General features: G+C 41.9%; 1 long non-coding RNA gene across 1 annotated transcript in view; it reads left to right on the top strand.

Annotated features, from left to right (window-relative positions):
• The first annotated feature begins 263 nt into the window (after positions 1-263).
• LOC121820494 (uncharacterized) overlaps positions 264-12455 on the top strand; it is a 28898-nt gene continuing 16706 nt past the window's right edge. The window contains exons 1-2 of the long non-coding RNA XR_006061058.2: positions 264-333; positions 5302-5403. This is a non-coding gene — a long non-coding RNA (uncharacterized LOC121820494). The remainder of the gene's footprint in view (positions 334-5301; positions 5404-12455) is intronic.

Below are 12455 nucleotides of genomic sequence, written 5' to 3'. Positions count from 1 at the left end.
TGAAATGTAATTTTTGTGTTATGCCACATTAGTTATTTAAAACTGTGTTTGAAGGAGTGACCTCATTCTTAACCTAGAAAATTCCATAGTGTAACTGGAGAAAAGAATTCCGGGTTTACTCTTATATGCAAAAAATCAGAAATACATGAGAAGATATATATTACTAAAGACTAAAAGAAAACCAACAATGACAGGAAGGAATAATAATAAGCAAATTCACAAGTTCCACGTCTGTTTACATCCCATTCTTTGAGCTCGACGTCATAACCGGTGGTACTTCCTTGAATGTCCGACTGCTTTTCCTTTCAGAAACGGCTCCTTCGCAAATTCCTGGTGAGCAATAAATCCCATGACCCCATCTCTTCTGCCTTTGGAAGAGCTGATGAGAGTACTTCTTATTCCTACGTATGAAATTTGTTCAACAGTGAGCATGCATTTCAAGTTAGATCTGTCAGACTGATTTTCGGGGAATGCTGTGAATTGCATGAGAAAGATGTAGTTTTTATTGTTTTCTTTTTCTTCTGAGACGGCTGGTTCTAGGAACAGTGCAATCTAAGCTTCTCATGATCATCGTAGCTAGCGTGTGGTGACTGCCTGTCTGAAAAGGAAGCCAACTCACATGAAAGCAAAGGCAAGAAATGGGAAGAGAGAGACAGACTCTTGATGCAGTTTTTCAAACCTGGGACCCATGAGTGCCTGGAACTGTTTTGTTGCTGTTTTGTCACTAAGTCGTGTCTGACTCTTGTGACCCCATGGACTGTAGCCCGCCAGGCTCCTCTGTCCATGGGACTTCCCAGGCAAGAGTACTGGAGTGGGTTGCCATTTCCTTGATCCAGGGGATCTTCCCAACCCAGGGACTGAACCTGAGTCTCCTGTGCCTCCTGTATTGGCAGGCTAATTCTTTACCACTGTTTCACCATGGAAGCCCAGGACTTGGTTTCCCCTTTGATTATTCCTATCTTTAGATAGTGATCTAAGCTATGAAGGGGTCTGGGTGGTGAGACAGGGAGAGGAGAGATGAAGAGGAACGTGACCAACATGGCTGAGTCAGTGTTAGTTGCTCATTTGTGTCTGACTCTTTGTGACCCTGTGGACTGTAGCCTGTCAGGCTCCTCCCTCCATGGGATTCTCCAGGCAAGAATATGGGAGTGCTTTGCCGTTTCCTTCTCCAAGGAATCTTCCTGACCCAGGGACGGAACCTGGGTCTCCTGCACTGTTGGCAGATTCTTTGCCATCTGAACCATGAGGGAAGGCCCACAGAGATGGCTAGATGTTCTTAAAAAATTAATTCTTTCAGGGACTTCCCTGGTGGTCCAATGGTTAAGACTCTGCACTTTCAAGGCAGAAGGTGCAGGTTCGATCCCTGCTTGGGAAATTAAGATTCTACATGTGGGCGTGGCCAAAGAATACATAAATAAAATTTTAAACAAACCAAAAAATCATACTGCTTTCAGTTCTGTGTTGTAGAGTTGTCTCTGGGCAGTGCCTGTCCATTAGGCACTACCTGCCCATTAGGCACTACATTTCCTAGACAAGGACATGTGACTTGTTTTTGCAAAGGAATGAGGATGAGAATGAAGTGTGTCCCTTTATTTTCTATGAATAGACTATTAAATCTGTTTGATATCCCATGTAAATCATCCTGTTAATGTTATAAAACTAAGCCACACAACTATATTGAGATGTTCTTGATACAGAACATTGTATAAATGTAATGAAGTGTGTCCATTTAGAGCCAAGGCAGTTCAGACTTGGGTTTGCCTTCTCTCCCCTCTCTTGCCCCCTTTCGTGGGTTCCAGCTCATTTTTATTTAAGATCAATAGACAAGGGAGTAGATTCCTGAAAATTAGTCTTTAAAAAATGCAAAGGAATTTAAGACTGAACTAGCAAGAAAGAGGCATTTTAAAACATTCTCAGTGCTGAAATGCTTGTGCTCTTTTTGGACTAACAGAAATAATCTAATCTGGTTAATAGTGTTGACAGTTAAATGACCCTCCAAACCATGTCCCTCTGACCTGAATACCAAGAACCAAAATGTTACTCTCCTGGTCTGGAAGCTCCCTCGCTCACTGCTGAAGCATTTGGTTTTGGTCATTTCTCAAGCCCTCAGTTTCATCTTATCGATCATTGCTTCCTTCCATCCCTGCAGCCCCAATTCCATCATCTCCCTTGCTTCACTGGAGCTCTTGTAACCACCTGCCTATCACTCACTAAGAGACATTTCAGCCTATACTTTGTGTTGGAGCCAAAGAGTGAAATGGTCAGGCCTATGTTTAAAAACTTAATCCCATTATTTTGCCAACAAAGCCAACTCTGTTTGGCTTATGCTGTTCTGCTATTTTTATCCTTTCTTCTGAGTGTGGGCAAGTTTGAAAATTGAAGCTCAGATGGGACATGGATGCTATAAATGTATCCAAGAGGCTCAATGGCTATTTGAACTTTCAGCGAAGAATTAACCAGCTAGCCACAAAAAGAGAGGAAATGTTTCCATTGTTTTAAGATGACAATAATCCTATTGTTTTGATTTGGAAACAACTGGAGGTTTGAAGAAAGCTTCCAGAGTCTAAATAGGGCTCTGAGAATGTATCCTCACACTGCCGCCGGAGGCTAACTAGCTCTGTAAATGCCAGACTCCTGGGATAGTCGTTAAGCCTTATGAAATGACAAATTATGGGTCCCCTGGAGCCAGAAGAACTTTTTTTCTTTTATATCATCCACATGATCACCTATTCCAGATGCATCCCTAGAAGTCATGCATGCTTGAGAAATGTGCTCTCTTCTCTTCCAGTTATTGGTAACTGGGTTATTATTGAAAGAGAGATGGGTCTGATCCCTGGATCATGAAGATCCCCTGGAGGAGGAAATGGCTACCCACTCCAGTATTCTGCCTGGGAAATCCATGGACAGAGGAGGCTGGTGGGCTACAGTCCACGGGGTGACAGAATTGGACACGACTTAGCATGCACACACAGCCCACTGGAACGCCATGTCTTGACACCAATATGCTTTTCCTGGGCTCTTTGGATAAGTGACTGTCCCTTTTGATTGTTGTCCTTGTAGACATGCTCTGAGCTAGTTTGGATTAGCAGTGGGGTGAGAGAGGAGTGGTACAAGGGATTTGTTTGGGGAACAACAGATTGAAGAGGCAGAAATTCCCTGGGGGTCCAGTGGTTAGGACTCTGCGCTTTCACTGCTGGGGGCCCAGGTTCTATCCCTGATCAGGAAACTAAGATCCTGCAAGTCAAATGGCTCCAGGGGATGGGGGGTAGGGGAGGAGAAAAGGCAGAAGTGCCCTGAAGAAGGACATGGCAATGAGAGAGGAAGGAAAAATGCAGGAGAGGAGTAGGGAGGGGAGATTAGTCCAAAGGCCACCCAGCTGGGGTGATGGTGCCGTATTGGAGGAAGAGCTATTAATATATTGGCTGTAAGGAGCCAGAAGGGGCCCACATGAAAACTATGGCTAAATACATTTGGAGCATCCATGCTTTCATTGTTATACACAATAAACATGTACTGAGTTGCCCACTCTATGCCAAAGTTCAGATGGGAAGCCACATCTCTTAGAAGAAGGCCATTATTTTACCTCGGTATTTTGCAAGTGTTTCGTGATAATTTTCATGATTGCTGACACTAATGTGCACATTTTGCAGATGTGGAAATATGAACCACTGAGAGGTTAAGTGATTGCCTAAGGTCACAACACAAACGACTGGCTGCTTAGTGATTAGGAGACAGAGACTTTAAATTTCAAATGTATTGCCTCTGGCTAGATAACAACTAAAGGTTTAATTGATCTAACATGATTTAAAAAAAATAATTTTCTTCTAAGAGACATAAGATTGGCTTTAGCAGCAAGTATAAAGCCTCTAGTGCTTGCCCTTTTCTGGGACTATTCCCTTAGGGTGTGGAGCCCAAAACATTGAATACTAATTGCTCATTTGATCATTTTTTAAAAGTTATTATCAGATGATGTCCTTGATACACAAAAAGCTTTTTGCCTCTTTAGTATGCTTTTGCAAATCAGGGCAAGAACAGTGATGCTGTAACATCCAGGATTCCTTCAGAAACATCAGCCATTTGTGTCTGACATCTTATCTCCAAGACTCTACACTTTAGCACTTTTAAGTGATCGTAAAAGTCGACTCCAGAGAGTCCATATCAGAGAATGGAGCTACAAGAATCCCAACTAATATGAGAAAGAAGAGAACATAAATCAGGGAATTCCTTAAGAGGAACCAAATAATTCAAACTCAAAGTATAGGGACTGTTCAGTTGCTAAGTTGTGTCTGATTCTTTGCGTTCCCGTGGGCTGCAGCACACCAGACTTACCTGTCCTTCAGTATGTCCTGGAGTTTGCTCAAAGTTATGTCCATTGAGTTGGAAATGGCTTCAGTCCAATTATACTGTAGAAAGAGCTAGCCAACAGATGTGAGAGAAGTGAGAAGAGATTGAGTGAAAGGGTGAAGGTTTGCAAATTGTCAGAGATGCATCAATTCAAGCCTGATGTTTGGTCATTGGATAAAGAACGTGAATCCTCTCCACCCTGCAGAGCGTTATCCTGCCTGTTTTAAACTTCAAGGGTAAAGACCGTCATGTCCTGTTCGATAAATGGTGATAAAAGCTGGTTTGACACGTCCCTTGATTTATGCACCCTTCCGGAGGGATAGAACCTGACATCCTGTTTGTTGTCACAAACAGCTATAAATTGTAAATCAGGTGACAGCCATACTCTTCTATTTAAAGGACATCCTCCTTAAAATAAAAAACAAACAAACAGATTTTTCTGCCTATTGTCCTGGTTTTACAATATTTGAAAACAACTGTTTGAAGCATGAGGGTTTTCCCCAGCAAACGGGCCAGACCTCAAGCCAAATGCCACACTGTCCTCCTTGACCAGAACGTACTAAAGAGCAGAGAGTGTGTGCTGTTAGAAACTGTTCCAAGTCAAACAGGAGTTTGAAAATTGCCTTCGCATGAGCTCAGAGTAGCCAATTCCTTATTGGCAATAAGAAATAGAGAATTTTCATTCAATAGTCAATGGCCAAGTATGGCTTCTAGGGTCCAGAACCTTGGAAGCGTTAAGCTTAGCTTCCTCTCTACTTTTTTTCTGAGACAGATGTCCATTGCTTAAGAATTATTATTTTTTTAAGTCTAGGACCTGAATGTTATTGCCTACCTGCTTGATTTTGCATTTTGGGGTTCTTTGAGTCAGTGCTGATATACTGTATATTAGTTCACAAAGGGACCAGAATGGGAGAGTTGGCCCAGGCTTTATGTCTACTTATATCTAATCTTTTTTAGATAAATATGACCCATGTAAAAATTTCCCATGCTGATGTGAAGAAGAGGTATAAGTAATGCAGAGAAGAGGTGTAAGTAACACAAAGGATGCTGACTGAAAAGGTGAGATTGCCTGTGGAATCCCATTGGAAGTTCACGTTCAACAAGACATAATAAACGCATGTTGCATCTTACTGAGTCGAGCACATTCCATCTTGTCATGAATATAGAAAGTCTATCCTGTCACGTAGGCCTTGTACCCTTATGAAGAATCTGCATCATGGATGTGTTGGCTCACTCATGGTTTAGAATGACTAACTTTTTTCCTTGTTGCAGTGACCTCAGTCATGTCTGCTGGGATGAGAATCAGCAGGTTCTATTGGGGCAGAATAATCCGGGATGCATCAGAAGGGATCAGAGAGATAACATTGGAGGAGCTGGGTTTTCTGCTTGAGAAAGTGCTGTGAAAAATGTACTTGTCTGCTCAGGACCACATCTTTTGTCAATAAGAGATAATCTGTTAAATTCTGCTTTTTCACATAAGCCAGTCTTCTGGAAGTCAAGGAAGAAGTAGATGGAAAAGTACTCCTCTTGTGTTTAAGACTAAATAATTCAGATGTTTGAAAGTGATCATTTATTTTCCTATTTTTCCTTGAACAATTCTGAACTGTTTAAATGATAATTCCTTCCTATATTTTCCTTCTCATTTTCATTTTTAGTCTGTTTCCAACAACTCCCTTGCTACTGTATAATCCTGTAACATTCATTCTTCTCATCTCAGGAAATGTGTGGTCTCAGCAAAGATGATGAGATGGAGCTCAAAGCTAGAGAAGAGAAGGAAGGCTGGTGCTTTCTAATGAGTGTCAGTCAAATCATGTCCATCTGTGGCCAGATAGTGGAGGACGGCATGTGGGGCTTGGAAAGAAAACATCTCTATATTTTGTAAGTTTGTTTTGGCCTTCCCTGGTGGCTCAGTCAGTAAAGAATCTGCCTGCAAAGCAGGAGACCCGGGTTTGATCCCTGGTTCGAGATGAGCCCCTGGAGAAGGGACTGGTTGCCTATTCCAGTATTTTTGTCTGGAGAATTCTGTGGACAGAGGAGCCTGGTGGGCTATAGTCCAAGAGGTCACAAAGAGTTGGACACAACTGAATAACTAAGCGCACACAGCACACAGTGTGTTTCCTCTGTATAGACTCTTGAAAAACTAACTTTGAGTGTATTGAAACTAGGAGAAATGCGATTTGCCCGCACGCTGTTGAGAATAGTTATAGGGTAGACTGTCAGGTGAGGGGTAGGTAGCATCAAGACAGCCAGCCCTGAAAAGGAGGGGAGTCGGGAGAACCAGTGGGATGGGGGCGGGTGGCAGCGATGGGAGAAAGGAAGCCGAAAGCCAGGATGGACTCAGACACAGGTGGACATGCCACCTCCTGTCCTGAGTCTTTGAATGCAGGCTCTTTCCAATGGTGGGTACCTCTTCTCCTTCCCCAGCTTCCCCAACATGGGGTTGCAAAGAGTCAGAGATGACTTAGCAACTAAACCACTACCAACACCACTCTACTGTCTGCTAATATTTAAGAAAGAGGCCCCCCAAAGCTGGAATGCAGCCTTGCGTGCCATCCCATCTTTGGGACACACAGGAAGGCGATCTTGGAACCCCTGATGTCAGTCTCTTTGCACATTTTCTCTTGGGATGGTCAGATTGCAAGTGATGAAGATTTTGTCCTGCGTAGGGTGTAAGCCTGGCTGCCAATATCCTATAAACTGAGTGCTTATACAGAATTTATGGTCCTAATATTCAATGGCCAAATGGACTTTGACTTGACCATCTATTTTCAATAGGCATCCCCATCTCCCACTGTCTGTTCTCCCTTACCCCAGAGATCAGTCATCCTGTCCTGAGAACAAATCTCTGGGTTTCCACCAAGGTGTGAAAATACCGAGGCCAAGCTGTGCTAAGTGAGAACAATGCGGGCAATTTGACAGTCTGAGTGTTTCTCATACGGACTTTCAAATAACCACTCTTGTTTTCAGCTCTGCTGTCATTCCCAAAGTATAATTGCCTAGTGCTGCCAATTTCTAATTATTAGAGGGGTTCCACAGTGCAAATCATGTCCAGCTTTTACCACTGGTGAGTTCACTGTTCATTTTAATTCCTGCAATGTCTCTTATCTTTCATCCTTTTGCTTTCTAGCTTGCACATTTCTCTTGCTGTTTCTTTCTCTCTTGCTCTTTGACCTTGTTGATGCATGCCTTAATGTTTTTCTTTTACTTTCATTTTAGTGAGGCCTCAGGAGAGTGAGCAGTTATTTAACCTACTATATATAACCACAAGTCCTCTTGTGATCTCTAAAAGTAGTTTTCTCAGGAGCAAAAGCACAAGAGCAGGGTTGTCGTGTACAGTTGCACAGTTGGAATAGTGCACAACTCTAAGGGAAACTATTCCTGTCATATGTTTTGACAAATGTCTAGCAAATCACAGTGACGTGTCTTGTTCTGTAAAAATAACATAGCAATTGTTTAATAGATAGAAATAAGGGGATTTCATCAAATAAATAATAATGAATTTATTCTAATAAATAATCGGAAGGGATTACTTTTTCTAAATTCATGCAAAAGAGACATGTGCTAATGACTGTGCTGAGCAAGGGATTTGAGCTGAGACTTCTGAATTTAAAGATGTTTCTGAGTCTTCTGGTTTACGTTGGGCCAGACGGCCTTCCAAAAATGGGCTGAGCAGAGTCTGAGAGTGCCAAGCCAACAGGGAGTTTCAACAGGTGGCCTCGCAGTAGTCTGATCAGGATTTTTAAAACGTCTTCTGTGAGGGAAATAACCAAAATTTTCTAGCCAACATGGTGAAATAAAATCTTCCTAACTGGTAATAGTTGTAGACAAATTTGTATTTAAAAATAAAATCAGCAGCAGATTTCTGGTTGAAAGTCAGTTGGCTTAGAGATCCTAACAGGACCTCTCCTAACTTCCTACTCAAATAACTATAAAGACAGCAAAAAGGGTGAACATTTGTGCAAAACCCCAACTCACAGCCAACCCATTGCCAGAATCTTGGAAAAAAGTTTCCCAATAATGAGGTCTCTGGGGTGGACCTAGACATCAAAATCAGTGCCCTAGGTGTGCACTGCCAGCTGAAATGGAACTCAGCTGACTGCTTCAGAAGAGGGAGGGAGAACTATGGGCCCTGGCTCAGAGATCCAGGGTGCGCATACAAGCCCAATTCAGTTCAGTTCAGGGGCCCAGTCGTGTCCGATTCTTGGCGACCCCACGGACTGCAGTACACCAGGCCTCCCTGTCCATCAACAACTCCTGGAGCTTGCTCAAACTCCTGTCCATCGAGTCAGTGATGCCATCCAACCATCTCATCCTCTATTGTCCCCTTGTCCTCCTTTCCCAGCATCAGGGAGTCAGTTTCAAATGAGTCAGCTCTTCACATCAGGTGGCCAAAGTATTGGAGTTTCAGCTTCAGCATCAGTCCTTCCAATGAATATTCAGGACTGATCTCCTTTAGGATGGACTGGTTGGATCTCCTTACAGTCCAAAGGACTCTCAAGAGTCTTCTCCAACAACACAGTTCAAAAGCATCACTTCTTCGGCACTCAGCTCTCTTTATAGTCCAACTTTCATATCCATACATGACCACTAGAAAAACCAAAGCTTTGACTAGACAGACCTTTGTTGGCAAAGTAATGTCTCTGCTTTTTAATATGCTGTCTAGGTTGGTCGTAACTTTTTATCCAAGGAGCAAGTGTCTTTCAGTTACATGGCTGCAGTCACCACCTGCTATGATTTTGGAGCCCCCCCAAAATAAAGTCTGTCACTGTTTCCACTGTTTCCCCATCTATTTACTATGAAGCCCAAACAGCGATACATATGAAAACCTCAAGCTGTGGGGCCTAGCTTATGATCCAAGGTCCATATAGAAGCCCAGACTATCCACGCGATTGCATGGATAGCTCTTTTGAGTTTACTAGACTGAGGCACCTGATACCATTAGTAATTTTCTTTCCTTGGAGATTTACTTGGAGATTTTAACCCCTTAGAAACTACATAGCAGGAAGTGTGTCTGGAGAGAGATGAGAAGAGAAAAGGCTGGAGAAAGCCTAGCAGAAGTATGTTGCATTCTGGTAGTTTAAAACAAATAAAGAGTTAGCGATGAGACCAGACATTGGAAGGACATGTTGGGATTCATTTTTAGGGTAAGGAACCCCGCATTGGGTGTAAGAGAATGCCTTGGTCCACAACAATGATGCTGGGAGAATGTGGGCCAGTCACTGAAAATTCAGCAAGAAATTGTCCTGAACTTGCCCTCCAGTTGTAAATCATTTCCAATTGTAAATGGACAACACATGAGGTCAAGGGCAAGTCATGGTCCTTGCCTGCTGGAGAAAACTAACCTCTAAAACAAGCAAATGGGAAAAACTGCAATAGTACAAGGAACATGTGAGAAAAATACTAAAGAGCAATAAAGTAGAAACTTAGAGAAAGTCTCTTGAAATATCACAAAATGATATCCTGGGTGTTTGGTAAACTTGGTATCATGATTTCAAGTTTCACACACATTGTTACCATACCAGTAAGAAAGGAAAAACAGTATATATACAAAATGGAAAACACACAGTTGTTGCCACACCAAAAACTGCACATCCCTGTGGATGAGAGGTGAAGTAGAAATTAGAAAACATGTGGGGACTGCTTAAACTCTCATACTAGAACCAACAGAGTCAACTGGGGCATTGAATCCCATAGAATATGTGTCAGCAGCCCAAAGCCAGCCCACTGCTGAAACCAGGGCTTAACGTGGGGCACCTCAACTCTAAAAGGAAGTGGAAAAACTTACCGTTGCTGCCAAGAACCTTGACTTGCATAAATCTGCTTATACAGACTATACAGAGGGGGCAAAGATAACTGAGTAACCAGGACCTGGGCCAGCCACTGCTACAGGCTCTGGGGCTCCATCTGTGATGCACCCCAATCTCATGATGGAAGGAACCCAAGCACCAGTCTAGAACCTGGTTCTGCTTATGCTGCTAGACGTGTGTATGTGATGTGTATGTGAGAGCGAGAGAGAGAGAATGAGATCAAATGACCAAGAAATATGAACAATATAAACAACTAGAGAATAAACTCTTGAAGAAATGCAAATAATAGAGCAATATGAAGATGACTTACTATAAAGTTCTTTTGAACTGTGTCTAAGAAAGTGTAGCCCATAAAGTCACCAAATCCTTCTAAACCCAGCTCCACATCTTCTTAGCTGTGCGACCTTGTGCTAGTCACCCGATCTTGTTGAGTCTTAGTTTCCTCATCCAAAAAATGGGCATTAAAATAGTACCTATTTCATTGAATTACTGGGACTATTAGTTATGACAGTGTCTAGCATAGATCAAACTAAAATGCAATGATGGAAGTCAGATATTCATTCAGTTCAGTTCAGTTCAGTTGCTCAGTCGTTTCGACTCTTTGCGACCCCATGAATCGCAGCACGCCAGGCCTCCCTGTCCATCACCAACTCCCAGAGTTCACTCAGACTCACGTCCATCGAGTCCGTGATGCCATCCAGCCATCTCATCCTCGGTCATCCTCTTCTCCTCCTGCCCCCAATCCCTCCCAGCATCAGAGTCTTTTCCAATGAGTCAACTCCGCATGAGGTGGCCAAAGTACTGGAGTTTCAGCTTTAGCATCATTCCTTCCAAAGAAATCCCAGGAGTAATCTCCTTCAGAATGGATGGGTTGGATCTTCTTGTAGTCCAAGGGACTCTCAAGAGTCTTCCAACACCACAGTTCAAAAGCATCAATTCTTCGGCACTCAGCTTTCTTCACAGTCCAACTCTCACATCCATACATGACCACTGGAAAAACCATAGCCTTGACTAGATGGACCTTAGTTGGCAAAGTAATGTCTCTGCTTTTGAATATGCTATCTAGGTTGATCATAACTTTTCTTCCAAGGAGTAAGCGTCTTTTAATTTCATCACCATCTGCAGTCATTTTGGAGCCCCCAAAAATAAAGTCTGACACTGTTTCTTAGAAATGGTAAAAAGAAAAAAATCAGAATCAGTAACAGAAAATCTGATGAATAACATAGAAGATAAACTTCAGAAGTTCTCCCAAAGTTTCTAAGAAAATAGAAAGAGATTTAAAAATAATGATAGAAAATAAAATAAGCATAGAGGACATAGAAAAACATTCTGACATTTAATTCAAGCATTCTGACATTTAAAGTAAGGATAGAAATTTTTGAATTACTGTTGATAACCTTGGATTCACAATATATAAATCTGTATGAAAAGATGGTTTACCTTCTTTTCAAGGATCTGTGAAATACATACTAAGACACATTGTGTTATGCACAGCCATAGGTTTTCAAAAGATTCTTTGGGTTACCTTGGTCAAAACCAAGGGTCCCTAATTATAAGTGGGTTTCTAGGCCCTCAGTTCTCTATTCAACTAAAAGTGTTCTGCTTTTCTTTTTTTTTACATGTTGGGGCTTCAGTGAAGGTTTAATTTTTTAAGTGTTGCACTGGTTGAATAACAAAAGGCTGAAAATTGCTGCCCTGAAAGTAATAAATTTCTAAGAGTTGAAACAGGGTATATAAAACCAATTCTCAAAACTATCAGAAGAGTGACACCAGAAATTAATAACAAAAGTCAAAAACAAAACAAAACAAACCATCCTGGCTGGTTGGAACTTAAAATTACTATTCTAACTCATTACTGACTCAAGGAAAGGGAAAGTCACTTAGTTGTGTCCGACTCTTTGCGACCCCCATAGACTATTGAGTCCATGGGATTCTCCAGGCCAGAATACTGGAATGGGTAGCCTTTCCTTTCTTCAGGGGATCTTCCCAACCCAGGGATCGAACCCAGGTCTCCCGCATTACAGGCAGATTCTTTACCAGCTGAGCCACAAAGGAAGCCTATTATGACTCAAAGAGGTAATCAAACTATGATTATAACCTGTATGAAACTGTGACATAGTGCAACCTATAAGATGTGATGAAAACAATAATCAGGGCATAATCACAACCTCATAGTTCCATTATAAACTGAAAATTAGAAAAAATAAGCACTTCATTCTCCTATTTGGAAATTTAAAAAAATTAGCTCAAAGAAAAAGGGAATTTTAGAGATAAAAGTAAAAAATAAATGAAAACAAGAATAAC

Source organism: Ovis aries, chromosome 10 (genome assembly GCF_016772045.2).
Source record: "Ovis aries strain OAR_USU_Benz2616 breed Rambouillet chromosome 10, ARS-UI_Ramb_v3.0, whole genome shotgun sequence".
In the NCBI taxonomy this organism is placed as follows: domain Eukaryota; kingdom Metazoa; phylum Chordata; class Mammalia; order Artiodactyla; family Bovidae; genus Ovis; species Ovis aries.
The sequence above is the reverse complement of the archived record's forward strand: the minus strand, read 5'-3'. Positions and strand labels throughout refer to the sequence as shown.